General features: G+C 39.2%; 1 protein-coding gene across 13 annotated transcripts in view; it reads right to left on the bottom strand.

Moving 5' to 3' along the window:
- The window catches only part of SMIM14 (small integral membrane protein 14), a 94,972-nt gene that overhangs the window by 58,286 nt on the left and 20,667 nt on the right, over positions 1 to 16,019 (bottom strand). The window lies entirely within an intron of this gene.

Below are 16,019 nucleotides of genomic sequence, written 5' to 3'. Positions count from 1 at the left end.
CCCAGGATGGAGTCCCACGTCGGGCTCCCTGCATGGAGCCTGCTTCTCCCTCTGCCTGTGTGTCTACCTCTCTCTCTCTCTCTCATTAATAAATAAATAAAATCTTTTAAAAAAATTTCCTTTTCTACAGCTTGGTAGAGCTCCTTTCTATTTACTAGATGGGATGCTGCCCAAGTCATGAATTGTTGAATAAAGCCAATATGATCTTTACATTTACTGTTTAATTTTTCTTATTTAACAAATTTGGTGAAAGCAACAGGATCAAAGGAGACTTCTGACAGCTTTGGGGACAACAAGAAACACAGGTGTGGGAGCCCATGAACTGCTGAAGTTAGTTCACTTTCTTTCCAGTCATTTCTGAGGGCCATTGGGAACTTCCTGTCAGTTCTGAGCTCTACTCTCTTTCTCTTGAACTCCTAAACTAACTGGCTTTTTAATCCAGGGCTTAGTGGGTCAGCTTCAGCCTGAAGCTGAATCTCTACCTCTTGATTTGGTCCACAATTCCCCAGTTGTTTGGAATTCCTTTCCTCAGTTCCAGTCACAGTACCCAATTACTGGGATTTGGTGGTTTAGTCCTTTCCTCAATTCCAATCCACAGTCTCCACTTACTGGAGTCTGCTGGTTTAATCCATGCTGAGAACTGGTGATGGTATGCAAGGCCATCTCTTGGCCAGTCCACAATAACATCTTTTGGTTGCTGCTGGTATGTTAGGGTGCATGTGTTTGTTTGTCTTATTTTGTGTGCATAAAGGGTTATGGCTAACAGGAATCTCGGGGGGGTGGGGGAAGCCACAAAAATTGGTAGGCAATGGAAGCATTTAAGAGCTATTAGAGAGGTTCAGTGGTTGAACACCTGTCTTTGGCTCAGATCACAATCCCAGGGTCCTGGGATCAAGTCCCACATCAGGCTGCCCACAGGGAGCGTGCTTCTCCCTCTGCCTCTCTTTCTCTGTGTGTCTCTCATGAATAAATACATAAAATCTTATTTTAAAAAAAAAAAAGCTGTTAGAGTGCTCATCACCCAACCCAAAGACTCCTGTATTAAGTGGGTCACAGAACTAGTTAGGTTGACACTAGGTCACCTGGCAACCTCAAGAAAATTTCTGTGCAATGAGGTACACTGTGCAATTCCCAATCCAGAGGCACATCCCTTTTAGGTACTAGGCTCAGCTTTCTAAGAAAACCAAAGTTGGGTAATGGGATCCTTAAACTCTAGAGAGTAAAGCATGCTTCCTTCTGGTACTCCTGCTTATTTTATGCCTAAGAACTATGGTCCAGAAGATACATCGACAAAACCGGCAAAATCTTACTAAGCTTTTTTGGGTCCTGACATCCTGATTTGGTAACCATCAAATTGGCAGCCCCAAAATGTGGCCAGACAAAAATGTGAGTTACACCCCATTTATGGCTAGATATGGCTGCACAGAAAAGGCAGGTTAAATTCTAATTGTGGCTAAGATCCTACCAAATTGCCCTCCAAGAAATTACAACCTAGAATTATAATGGCCATTTCAAGAAATGTTCCAATTAGATAAGATCATTTAATAAACACATTTAAAAGCAAGCCTTCCAAATCAAACAGAATGGGATGCCTATTTTTACTGGTATGCAAGAGACACCAAAAGGCTTCAAAATTCCAAAATAGCCTCATTAAAAGATTTGTTGTAAAAGGCTAGTGAAAAACTAAGACAGAAATGGTACCTAAAAGCAAAAAGCTTTAATCTTTTTAAAAATATTTTATTTATTTATTTATGATAGACACACACGGGGGGGGGGGGCAGGGGGCGGGGGGTGCGCAAAGACACAGGCAGAGGGAGAAACAGGCTCCATGCAGGGAGCTCATGCAGGGAGTCCAACGTGGAACTTGATCCCTGTCTCCAGGATCATGCCCTGGGCCAAAAGCAGGCACTAAACCACTGAGCCACCCAGGGATCCCCTAATTCTTACTGCTTCCTTCTATCTTCCTTTATTTGAGGACTCATTCTAGTACTACTGTCTGAGCCTCCTTTATGGACTGTAAACCAAGTTAATGACCTTATAGACACCACTCCCATATCTGACCCAAAGGAGGGCTCCTCCCAAATGGGACTCTAAGATTTTCTGGTAAACTGCTACACTATTCTCTTAAATAGCCAAGGGAAAACTAACATTAAAAATAAAAAAATCTTGCCAAATTCCTGTAAGAAACAGAGCTACAGATGGGATCCCAGGAAAACTGGTAAAGTGGGCTAAGGAAAAAAATTCTTACCAGAGAGTCAGCTCTCCCAGATCTGTCTGTAAGACCCAGTAAAGACACAAAAATAAGTTCTTTTGCATTTTCCCTGGGGATCCCTCTGACGCCCAAGGGGCGGGGGGGTTATCTGATATGGCAGAAATGCTTGCAGTTTGTCCCAGGTGAAAACTGACAAGATACCTAAAAGAATCTTTAAGTAGTTCTGTGACTGGAGATTGGTCAGACTGAGAGCTGATATTCAGAGCCTGGTAAGAGTATTTTTTTTAGGACTCCTCCCATAAGCTAAAATGAAAGTAAGTCTCCAGAAGGAAAGAAAAAAATCACCTGAAGCCTTTGTAAAAGTATTTACTAGGGGGGGGAGAAAAAAGAAGAATGTAATTAGATGGGTGGATCAACCTATGATTTTATTCAAATTGCAACCGAATTCTTTGAGGAATTTAGAGCAACTGTCTACATCTTACAAATCTTGGCAAAATTTGAAATGCAACTCCAGAGGCAATTCAAAGTTTACCTAATTCCTTTTATTACCAATTCCAAAACTTCCCCTATTATTTCAAAAGGCTTATAAATATTGACCATAGGAAACCAAAGTCCTGGGAGGAATTTGCATTCTTCCTCTGTGCCTTTGATATTAAATAGTAACTCTTATCTAGACCATCCCAATTCCTTTTTTTTTTTTTTTTATTTTATTTATGATAGTCACAGAGAGAGAGAGAGAGAGGCAGAGACACAGGCAGAGGGAGAAGCAGGCTCCATGCACCGGGAGCCCGAAGTGGGATTCGATCCAGGGTCTCCAGGATCGCGCCCTGGGCCAAAGGCAGGCGCCAAACCGCTGCGCCACCCAGGGATCCCTAGACCATACCAATTCCTAAGACTGAAAATAAAAGGGGGTGGGGGGACACTTTTTAAAATTCAAATTGCAAACAAAGCTCTCTAGCCCAAACTCTAAGCAGAGAGCCTCCTTAAGATTTCCTGTCTCTACAAATATAAATCCTTTTTAAAAAATTTCTTTAGTAATCTCTACACCCAATATGGGGTTGGAACTCACAACCCTATGCTCCTCCTACTGAGCCAGCCAGGTGCCTCAACAAATACAAATCTTAAAAATCTTCTCTATGGGGCACGTGGGTGGCTCAGTTGGTAAAGCATGCATCTCTTGATCTCTGGTTGTGAGCTCAAGCCCCATATTTGGCATAGAGCTCACTTTAAAAAGAATTCTGTTGGGATTCCTGGGTGGCGCAGCAGTTTAGCGCCTGCCTTTGGCCCAGGGCCCGATCCTCGAGACCCGGGATCGAATCCCACCATCGGGCTCCCGGTGCATGGAGCCTGCTTCTCCTTCTGCCTATGTCTTTGCCCCCCCCCACATCATAAATAAAAAAATTTAAAAAAAATCAAAAAAGAATGGTTTAACGGTCTTTTTTTTTTTTTTTTTTTTTAAAGATTTTATTTATTTATGAGAGACACACAGAGAGAGAGGCAAAGACACAGGCAGAGGGAGAAGCAGGCTCCATGCCAGGAACCTGATGTGGGACTCGATCCAGGGACCCCTGGATCATGCCCTGGGCTGGAGGCAGGCGCTAAACCGCTGAGCCACCGGGGCTGCCCCTGGTTTAACGGTCTTAAAAATAAGTGCTTGTTAAGTATTTGTAAATCTCAGAAATAAAACAGAAATGAATCCAAACATGATCTAGGATAATTTTTCAGTATAAAAGCTAGCTTAAGTATGTTGGTTTAATTAAAACAGACATATCTTTTAGGTTATCATATTAAATATAAAACTTTTATTCTACCTGGGTTTACTAATCAAATAAATTCATTTGATCTCTCACAAAATCTGACAGCCAAAAAAAAAAAAAAAAAGCTTGGGGGTGATGGATGACTCTGTCTAATGGCTTGTGTGTATAATCTAAACATGATTGTTAAAAACAAAAAGACGTTATGTAGAATAAAAAGTTGTAGGGTAAACTTTAGTTTCCTCCAAACCTTTTTGATAACCTGAAACCGTGAAGTTTTGTTAATTTAGATAATGATTTAAGTTAAATTCATTTAATATCCAGATCGTTTCCAAATAAGATAAAATATTAAAACACTAATTATTGAACACAGGCTTATCGATTTTTGGCTTCCTTTTACAGAAGAACTAAAGATACTTGGGAAAAGTACGTTTCTAGAAATTACATAAAGTATTTAAAGTCTGCCAAGCCACAGATGCTAATGCAATGACAGTTCACCACTGTTTACTTTCACGAGAAATTAAGGTTTCTAGAGCTGAAAGACTTTAACATATGTAATTAAGCTCTAGGAAATAAGGGAAACATCTCCCTATGCAAGGAAACCAGGAAGTGTGTTTTTGGTAAAAAAAAAAAAAAAAAAAAGGCATGTAGATTGGTACTGGATCCTAAATTCTAGGTTCCCTCAAATATCTGGCTAAAACATACCATGCTACTGTTACTAGTTTTCTCCCACTCTCCTGATTTGGAATCACTAAGAACAAAGACTACCTTCAAATCTCCTTGGAAGGGACTATACTAGGTCCTCCTCACTATCCAGATAGAAACTTGAACCCTGGATACACATCTCACAGCTGACAAAAACTGCACCTGACATCTGGGCCTATGCAAACACTGGAGACCTCCAAATCAAGCTGATTAGGAAGATTAGCTGACATCGAGGTGCTTCCTCCCAAACACTGGATTAACACTCATACTTAACATGAAACCCTTCTTCCCTTTCTCTTCTTTACTGCGGTACTGGGTTGGAAACATAATACCATCATCCATATTTCCCAGGCCACTGCCAAGTGGGGTAACCTCTGGAATTTAAAACAGCTTTTTTAGGGGTGCCTGGGTGGCTCATTGTTGAATGTCTGCCTTAGGCTCCAGTTGTGATCTCGGGGTCCTGGGATTAAGTCCCACATGGGGCTCCCAGTAGGGAGCCTGCTTCTCCCGCTGCCTGTCTCTGCCTCTCATGAATAGATAATAAAAACCTTAAAAAAAAAAAATCTTTTTTATTTCAAGCTAAAAAGAAAACCTAACTCACCTGTGCCTTGAATGAACAAACACAGTCATCCCTGTGAATTAATCTAGTAACAGTACTACCTTAATGGGAATGGTTTGTGCCTGGACAAGGTTTGTCTTTGTCTATGGTGGTCATCATTATCCTGGGGGCCTGTAAATGACTAGAGCGCTGGTACACAGCCAGGCAGTGCCTCTTTGGTTATCTCAGTGTGCCCCTAACTGCTATACTTCATTGATCAATTCCCCTGAATTTACAGAGCCAAGTTAGAAAAAAACCCACCAGGAGGCTTTCATGATTCAAGATTCAGTTTCTTTGGTGGGGCCCTACTTCCACAGTCAGGAGTAAGTCTAAATGAGGCTACAATTAGAAACCTCTCCTTTACTCTTAAAAGTATTGCGAAATCCACAATAGCTGTCCATCAGAAGTTCTTTTTTATTTATTTTAGATTTTATTTATTTATCCATGAGAGACACAGAGAGAAAAAGGCAGAGATATGGGCAGGAGAAGCAGGCTCCCTGCAGGGAAATCCCCGGACTCTAGGATCACACCCTGAGCTGAAGGCAAATGCTCAACTGCTGAGCCAAAGGTGTTACCCAACAGAAGGTCTTAAGGCTGACTGGCCACAGTTGCTTTTTTTTACCCCCGACAGCTTTTTTTTTTTTTTTTTTTTTTTAAATAATAGAATGGCCCTTATTTATCTTTTAGCTAAGCAAGGAAGTGTGTGCATGCTGTGACCGCCACTACCTGCTGCACCTTGATTAACATTTCTGGGAAAATTGAAACTCAGTTACATAAGATCACTAGGCAAGCCACTTGGCTTTAAACCTTGCCCTCCTTCAGCAGGGTCTTTCTCTGAGTTATTTGATTTTGATGGTTTCAGTCTTGGGAACCACAGCTTTAAAGCGTATTCTAAACATTGGGAAATCATCCTGAATCTAATAATCATAATAATCTCCCTGGCGCCTTGTATTTTTTCAAAAGCTTTACCTGAATGTTCCTAGCTGCTAACCACCATGCAAATGATCTAAGATGAGAACATCAGAAAAAGAACAAAGAGGAGTGCCTGGCTGGCTCACTCAGAAGAGGCTTGCAACTCTTGTCTCAGGATCATGATTTCGAACCCTGTGTTGGGTGTAGAGATTGCTTAAATAAAAAAAGAAAAAAAAAAAAGGAACAAAGAGAATGACTGACTTAAAAATTGTGAATCCCATGTGCCTGGAGGCTCAGCTGGTAATGCGTGTGACTCTTGATCTTGAGGTTGTGAGTTCAAGCCCCATGTTGGATGTAGAGAGTACCTGAAAATAAAATCTGAAGCAGGCTCCCTGTTGAGGTTCCTAGGATAATGACCTAGGATAATAACCTGATGTGAAGGGAGATGCTTAACTGACTGAGCCACCCAAGCACCCCAAAAATAAAATCTTTTAAAAAATACTGTGAACCTCAAGTTGTGGCCTATCACAGAGATTAAACAAAAAGAAAAAAAATGTCACAACCTGTGAATATCCCAAACAAAAAACAGAAGACTGAGATCCTCAGAGCTAAAAGTGGCACTAATGCTTTAAGTTTTGATCACACCTCTCAGTTAAGCTGCAAGTCTCATCAAAAGAGGTGAATTGTTAAAAAGGAGACAGCAAACCAAAATGGAGTCACTTGTGCTAAACCACACACCAACAAACCAAGACTTACTATACAACCTAACTGAAGTTTTGACTTCCCAGGAATACAACCTTTAACCAGTCAACATGGAATTACCTAGTCAGCACTAGTGAGATAATCTTCCTGATAAACCCTACTATTCCCATTAGGAATGTGCTCTTGCCTGAAACAATGCATTCTTTTGCTAATCATTTCCCTTTCTGTCTTTAAAAATCTTTCTTTTTCTATACTTCAGCAGAGCTCCTTTCTATTTGCTACACAGGATGCTGTCTAATTCATGAACTGTTGGATAAAACTAATTTTATTTTTGAATTTACTCAGTTGAGGGGTGCCTGGCTGGCTCAGTCAGTGAAGCATGCAGCTTTTGATCTCAGAGTTATAAGTTCGAGCTTACACGGTGTATAGAGATCACTTAAAAAAAATCTTGGGGGACTGGGTGGCTCAGCAGTTAAGCGCCTGCCTTTGGCTCAGGTCTTGATCGCAGAGTCCTGGGATAGAGCCCCACATTGGGCTCCCTGCTCAGTGAGGAGTCTGCTTTTCCTTCTCCCTCTCTTCTCAACTTGTGCTCTTACTCTCTCAAATGAATAAAATCTTTAAAAAAATAAAAATCTAAAAATAAATAAATCTACTCAGTTGAATTTTTGTTATTTAACAATATGTTGAAGCCTTAACCCCCAATTTGATGGTATTTGAAGGTAGGGCCTTTGGGAAGTAATTAGGTCATGAGAGTGGATTTTATTTTATTTTTTTTTTATTTTATTTTATTTTATTTTTTAAAGATTTTATTTATTTATTCATAGAGACACAGAGAGAGAGAGGCAGAGACAGGCAGAGGGAGAAGCAGGCTCCATGCAGGGAGCCCAACGTGGGACTCGATCCCGGGTCTCCAGGATCACGCCCTGGGCTGCAGGCGGCGCCAAACCGCTGCGCCACTGGGGCTGCCCGAGAGTGGATTTTATAAATGGAATAAATGTCCTTAAAGAAGAGACATGAGAGATGATCTCTTTCTGTACCATGTGAAGATACAGCAAGAAGGCATCCATCTACAAATTCGGAAAAGGGCCCTCATCAGACATTGCCAGCACCTTGATCATGGACCTACCAGAGTCCAGAACTATGACAAATCAATGTCTCTGGTATTTTGTTGTAACAGCCTAAACTAATGAAAAGAACTGGGGATCCCTGGGTGGCTCAGCGGTTTAGCGCCTGCCTTCGGCCCAGGGCGCGATCCTGGAGTCCCCGGATCGAGTCCCACATCGGGCTCCCTGCATGGAGCCTGCTTCTCCCTCTGCCTGTGTCTCTGCCTCTCTCTCTCTCTGTACTCTCATGAACAAATAAATAAAATCTTAAAAAAAAAAAAAATTTTTTAAAAAGAAGAAAAGAACTCTGCAGTCTTCATCCTACCAAGAAAGCCCTCTGAAATAAAAAAGACAAAGTTATCTAAAAATGATACCAATGTTGAGTGGTGCATGAAGTAACTTAACAATAGCCAGAAAATAACTGGGAAGATTTTGAAAAATAAGAGTAACAAGTGAGAAGCTAAGATGGAATACAACTGATACTTAAGATGGAAAAAAGAGATCAATTAAACAATTCATAAATTAGCTTAAAGGAACTTCATTCATTCAAAAACTAATTAGGCATTAGAAATATAAAAATGGGCAAAAACGGATACAGTCCTTCCCTAACAGTGTTCACATTCTAATGGTTAAGACAAATATTAACCTAAGTATTTTTTAAATTATAAATACAAATTTGTAAATGCTATAAAAGAGAAATGGACCAAAAAACTGAATACATAAGCCACAAAATAAGAGAAAATATTTGCATATATCTGATAAGCTGAATATCCAGAATATATGAAGAACGTAACACAAGAAAAAAATAATCCATTTTAAAATGGGCAAAGGACTTGAACAGACATTTCTCTAAAGATACACAAATGACCAATAAGCATATGAAAAAATGCTCAATGTCATTAATCATTAGGGAAATAAAAATCAAAACCATGAGATGCCACTTCATACCTACCAGGATGACTGTAATAAAAAAAATTAAAATAAGTGATGTGAAGAAATTAGAACACTTCTATATTGCCGGTAGAAACATAAAACGGTGTAGTCTCTCTAGAAAACAGTTTGGTAGTTCCTCAAAAAGTTAAACAAAGAATTATCAATAATCCAGGGCTGAAACCTCAGTCGACTGAGTGTCTGACTCTCCATCTCGGCTCAGGTCATGATCTCAGGCTTGATCTCAAGCCCAAGTTATGCTCTGCACTCAGCAGAAATCTTGCTTGTCCCTTTCCTTCTGCTCCTCCCCCACCAACCCCAGGTCACATTTGCACTCTATCTCTAAAATGAACAGATAAAATCTTAAAAAAAAAAAAAAAAAAGATTTTTCAATGACCCAGCAATTCCAATTCTAGATATATACCCCAAAGATTTGAAAATGGACTCAAACAGATATTTATATACTATTACAACAGCATTATTCATGATAGCCAAAAGAAATAACCCACTTGGCCACCATCTGATAAATGGATAAACAAAATGTGGTATATGCATGCAATGGAATACTATTCAGCCATAAAAAGGAATGTAGTTCTGACACATGGATTATGCCATGAAAACATTATGCTAAGTGAAATAAGCCAGACACAAAAGGACAGATACTGTATGATTCCACTTACATGAAATATCTAGAATAAGAAAATTCATACAGACAGAAAGCAGAACAGTGGTTTCCAGGGGCTGAGGCAGAAGTGAATAGAGAGTCATTGCTTAAAGAATACAGAATTTCTGTTTGGGGTGATAAAGTTTTAGAAATGCACAGTAGTAGTAATTGTACAATATCATGAAGGTAATTAGTGCAACTGAATTATAACCTTGAAAGAATGGTTAAAATAGCAAAATTTGTTATACATATTTTATATTTTGCCAAATTTTTTTTTTTTTAATTCTGGTTGTCCAGGACTAGAGGGTTTGGGGAGAAATGGGGACTGACTACTAACTGGTACCTGTTTTCTTTCGGGATTAAAAAAATGACCTAAAATTGATTATGGTGATGGTCACACAACTCCATGACTATACTAAAAACCACTGCATTTTACACTTTAAATGATGCATCATATGGCATGTGAGTTGCATCTCAAAAAAAGCTGTCATTAAAGAAAAAAAAAAGGAGGGGCACCTGGCTGACTCAGTTGGAAGAACGTGTGACTTGATCTCAGGGTCTTGAGTTCGAGCCCCATGTTGGAAGTAGAGATTAAATAAATATACAAAAAAGAAAAGAGAGAGAGAGCACATACAGGTTCTAAACTTAGCTAGGAAAAAAAATAAAATAAAATAAAAATAAACTTAGCTAGGAAGTCAGAGAAGATTTTATCAAGAAGTTAATTTTGAGTTGAAAGTGAAAGGATGTACTGGAACACAACAGGGCAAGACAGAAGTAGAGGTATGAAAATTGGGGTCTAGAGGGCATTCCAGACACAAAAGGAAAAATAGGGTAAAGCCCCTGGCACGAATGTGCTGGAATCCAGAGAACAAGAGTAGTCTGAAAGGAGACCAGGGAGGTCAAGGGTATAGGTTACACTGGGTGTCTTCTAGGCTATGTTCAAGATTAGGTCTTCATCCAAATAGTAATGTGAAGCCCATAAAGGGCATGTTCTGAAAAGATCACCTTGGCTGTATTATGGAAAACTGATATAAGGGAAGCTAGTCAATATAGGAAGCCTAAACAAAATGCTCTTTCAATAGGTCAGAGATAATGATGTCCTTTCTAGAATTATCTAGGTTTGATGACAGCATATTAAATCACAGGGGGCGGAGATCGACAAATTATTCCATAAATGATGAAGGGCACAGCTGGTTCTCCACCCTCATTCCTTAAACCAAAATAAATTCTAGACGTGTTACTGATTTAACTTCTTAAAATAAGGCCACACATAGAAACAGCAACTAAAGCAACTAGAGCAATGGATTAGAATATCCACAACTGACCCATGATTTTTAAGGGGAATTTAGAATATGACAAAGGTGCCACTTTCAACCATCAACTATTTAATAAATGGTAAGATAACTTTTTTTTTACTGTTTTTTTTTTAAATTGAAGTATGATGCATATATAAAAGATTGGAAAAATATACATCCAACTTAGTAAGTGGTTAGCTATAGGGAAAAGAATATAATCTTCAAACAGACTTTCACTTTGTTAATTTTTAAATACTTCTTACAATGAATGTGTGTGCATTAATATATTAAGACTTTCAAAACACAGAAGTTTAATTTTTTAAAGTCACAAATATGTAACAAGAAGACAACTGGAATACTTGCATAACAACATAAATCCAAGACACTATACAGGATCAATAAGTTTGACAGCCAAAAATTATGAAAGTTTTTACACACCAAAAATATACTGTGAAATAAAAAGACAAAGAACTTGGAAAAACACTTGCAACATATATCTGGTTAATTTTCTTAATTTATAGTGAACTCTGAAAAGTCAATATAGAAATGGCAATCTTACAAAAAAAAAAAGCAAAGATCATGTTCATAGGAAAATAGAGAGCCAATAAACAAAAAAATAAAAGAGGTGCAAATTATCCCTTTCATCTATCCGAAGATTGGTAAAAATTAATTATCTAGTCAACTTGCATATCCATATCCAAATAAGCATACAATGCTATTATATAAGGATGTTCAGTGTTTATGAGAGCAAAAAAATGTGTATCCTTCATCACTATAGTTCTGATTAAATAAATAATAGTATGAGTTCATGAAGTCCTCCACAGCTGTTGAAAATGAGGCATGGGGCACCTGGGAGGCTTCATCAGTTAAGCATCTGACTTCTGCTCAGGTCATGGTCTCAGGGTCCTAGGATGGAAACTCGCAGCTGGCTCCAGAGCTCAACGGGAAGTCAGTTTGTCCTCACTCTTCCTCTCCCCCTGCTCATGCTCTTTTTCTCTCTCTCAAATAAACAAATAAAATCTTAAAAAAAAAAAAAAAGAACAAGGCAGATTTCTTTGTAATGATTTGGGGAAATATCCAAGATAGACTGAGGTGAAAGCAAGTTGCAGAACAGTCGGGGCAAACCTACTTCCCACCTAGTTAGTACCTTCTGAGATCTGTATGCCTGAGTTAAGGGGAGGTGGGAACTGGAAGGGGAAACAGAAGTTGCAGGCCATCTAAGCTGGAGAGCCTAACTCTCCAGAAGGCAGGAAATTCCAAATATGAACTCTACTTTACTGTTTTGTGCAAGCCCCATTTAAAAAAAAAAAAAAATCATTAGGGACACCTGGGTGGCTCAGTGAACATCTGCCTTCAGCTCAGGAAGTGATCCCAGAGTTGCAGGATGGAGTCCCACTTCAGTCTCCCTGCAGGGAGCCTGTTTCTCTCTGTGTGTGTGTCTCATGAATAAATAAAATCTTAAAAATGATTAGCTTTCATGTCAGAGAACTTACTGTACATATCCAACACAGAACACTCTGAAAGTAAATATATCCCACCTTTATGGGCAGATAAGGGACACTTGGATGGCTCAGCGGTTGAGCGTCTGCCTCAGGTGTGATCTAGGTCTGGGGATCGAGTCCCATACTGGACTCCCTGTGGGGAGCCTGCTTCTCCTTCTGCCTATGTCTCTGCCTCTCTGTCTCTTATGAATAAATAAGATCTTTATAGGCAGATAAAATTCACTCTTGAAAGCCTATTTCTCACCTGTCTTTTCAAATCCACACACAAATGTCCACTTACAAATACTGGTCCTCCCTCTCTTCTTCCCTCCCTCCTTTCTTTCCTATCTGTGCCTCCCCAGGCAAAAAAAATGTCAGTTGAAATGAAAAGGTATAAGATTTTTTTAATGAAATTTAAATACTAAAAGGCCTAATAGCTACCCAGTTCTGTAACCTCTGAACACAGAAGTGCTAACAATTTGCCTTTTATAACTAAAGGGAGACCTGTTTCTATCACCTATAAAAATTGTAAAACAGCTCTTAATCCATTTGATAAACAAAACTGGATTCCACCAATACCACCAGTACCTCCCACCTCCAAAAAGCCCAGCTTCTTGAGGGCAGGAACCTGTATTAGTCATCACTGTCTCCAAATACCTCCTTCACTGCTTAAGCCACAGCAATGAATAAATATTTGCTGAATCTCTGACGTTTATTTTCTCTGCATCTACATATGCCAGAAGCATGCAAATCAACAAGAATTTAAAGTATATGGTAGTATTAATTAGCCTCCAGTAAAATGAGAAAAATGTATTTATAAATAGGACATTCCTCAATAGTGCTATGCATCTGTGGAGATTTCTTAACATAAATGAGCTGTTTTAAGTACTCCTCAGTTTTCACTTAGTAGTTTCCACTTTAAGATTACTTGTTTCGGGGATGCCTGGGTGGCTCAGGGGTTGAGCATCTGCCTTTGGCCCACGATGTGATCCTGGGATGCTAGATCATCAACTCCCACATCTGGCTCCTTGCAGGGAGCCTGCTTCTCCCTCTACCTATGTCTGTCTCTCTCTGCCTCTCATGAATAAATAAATAAAATATTTTAAAAAAATAAGATTCCTTATTTTTCTGAAAACACAATGGAAAGAGTTCTCTCTTGGCTAGGATCTCAGAACAATTGTCAATGCACACCAGCAGCTAAGCACTAGAGCAAAAAACTTAACTAATCCCATCTCACATTTAAATCTCTTGTGTCCAGGGATCCCTGGGTGGCGCAGTGGTTTAGCGCCTGCCTTTGGCCCAGGGCGCGATCCTGGAGACCCGGGATCGAATCCCACGTCAGGCTCCCGGTGCATGGAGCCTGCTTCTCCCTCTGCCTGTGTCTCTGCCTCTCTCTCTCTCTCTCTCTCTCTCTCTGTGACTATCATAAATAAATAAAAATTAAAAAAAAAATTTTAAATCTCTTGTGTCCAGAGACATTAAGAAGCTGCTGTATCGTGGGCAAGACAGAATTGGGTTACTGAATCAGAATTCTGGTATATCAGAATTTATTTGGGTTGTTTTACAAATACCTAGAATTTATTTTAGGGTACAGGAGGGTATTTTACAAATACTTAAGGGTATTAAAACAATGGCTCTGATGTCCTTCTCTTAAATAACATGTCCCTAATGCAAGAGATCTATCTATGCTAAATTCCAAAGTCATAGACTTGACTCATGAAGACAACCAGCTTTATTGCAATGCCTAAGTCATGAAAATATGAATACATTGAAAAAATTCAAATCCAAAATAATCCAGAGGAGGAAGGAATTAAATGTGGGCTTAGATAAACATAGATGAAATAAAACAGGCCATTTGTTGACAATTATTGAAGTTGGGTGACAGCTTCTACAGAGTTCCTATACAATTCTACTTTTTCATATTTTCAAATTTTTAATAAGCATATAACTTTTACATCAGTACTTTCCTATTACAATTAATATTTGCAACAGCAATCTGACTGCAGGCATAAGTTAACCAACAATTTATAGGTTGCTTTTTATGCCGCATAAAGGACAAAACAAGTGCATACATCTAAAGCTCTCAAACAACTCAACTCCTATCATAGAAAAGAAGTGAAAGGAAACACTTTGAATGTTGGGAGGGCAAATGCAATTCCCTCAGATCCAAGTAATTTCCTCCTTCCACTGCAACTAGCAGACATTTCCTAGTAGAGTTCAGCAGTAATAAGTCAGTTGAGTCATCCTGTTTCTACATGCTTAGGGAACTTTCCAGGGCTGTTAAACAGTTTATTATCTGCTGTTAGAACCTTTAACACTCCAGTTCATGCTGTGTGGGTTTAATTTACCTGATCTCACCTCAGGGGAGCCAAATTTATTTATTTATTTTTAATTGAAGTTCGAGCAGGGAGCCAAATTTAATTGTCTACTTATAACTCTGGAAAAGGCGAAAAAGTAGATAGTGTGGTCTCATACCTCTATTTTCTAGAATTATGCCATGGAATTACATGCTTGTATATAGGATTGATTCCTTAGGGAGTAAACTTCTTAAAAGTGGTTTGTTTTTTTAAGATTTTATTTATTTATGAGAGACACACAGAGAGAGAGGTAGAGACACAGGCAGAGCGAGAAGCCGGCTCCATGCAGGGAGCCCGATGTGGGACTTGATCTCAGGACTCCAGGATCACGCCCTGGGCTGAAGGCAGACGCTCAACTGCTGAGCCACCCAGGCGTCCCATTAAAAGTGGTTCTTAATGATGCTAAACACTCTTTGTAGCAAATCATAAAACCGTAAAGTTATCAGTGTTACTTATTTTTATCAGACCACGTGGTATCAGTGGTATCCCCAGAAGTATACAAAGTAAAATGGAAAATGTCAACTTTTCCATTCCTCCCTCCCCAACTCTCCTCCCCAACCTCCTCCCCAGAGGTACCACTGCTGATAGTCTGGTGTGAATACCCAAGGTCTTTTCATATATATTTATACTCTTATAAATATGTATACACATTAATCATTTTGGTGGATCTTAAAGATACACATTCTGCCAACTTGCCGTTTTGTAGCATAAAAAGCCTTCGCACGTGTCAATACATAAAAAGCTCTACTTCAATTGTTTTTTATTATTTTTTAATTTTATTTATTGGGATTTCATTTATTTTTTAAAGATTTTTATTTATTTATTTATTTACTTGAGAGAGAGAGAGAGAGAGAAAGGAGCACAATGAACAGGGAGCAGCAGGGGCAGGAGAGAGAAACTCCCAGCTGAGCCGGGAGCCTGACCTGGGGCTCAATCCCAGGACCCTGAGATCAGGACCTGAAACAAAGGCAGACCTTTAACCAACTGAGCCACCCAGGCGCCCCTACTTCATTCTTTTTAAAGTCTACACAATACTCCAAAAACATGAACACACAATTTTAGCATTCCTTTAGTAGAGATTACATAGGGACTTGCCAATGTTTTTTTAAGCAAACTCTACCCCCATCGTGGTGCTCAAACACATGACCCTGAAATCAAAAGCTGCATGCTCTACTGACTGAGCCAGCCAGTCACCCATGGAACTTTACAATTTTTTAAATAAATATAACATAGCAACAAACATCTTTGTGCTTATATTTTTATGGGGCGGAGTACAAAAAACATTACATCTCTAGACCTAAGGTCA

The sequence above is a fragment of the Canis lupus genome, chromosome 3 (assembly GCF_003254725.2).
Source record: "Canis lupus dingo isolate Sandy chromosome 3, ASM325472v2, whole genome shotgun sequence".
In the NCBI taxonomy this organism is placed as follows: Eukaryota; Metazoa; Chordata; class Mammalia; order Carnivora; family Canidae; genus Canis; species Canis lupus.
This window is presented reverse-complemented; position numbering and strand designations above follow the sequence as displayed.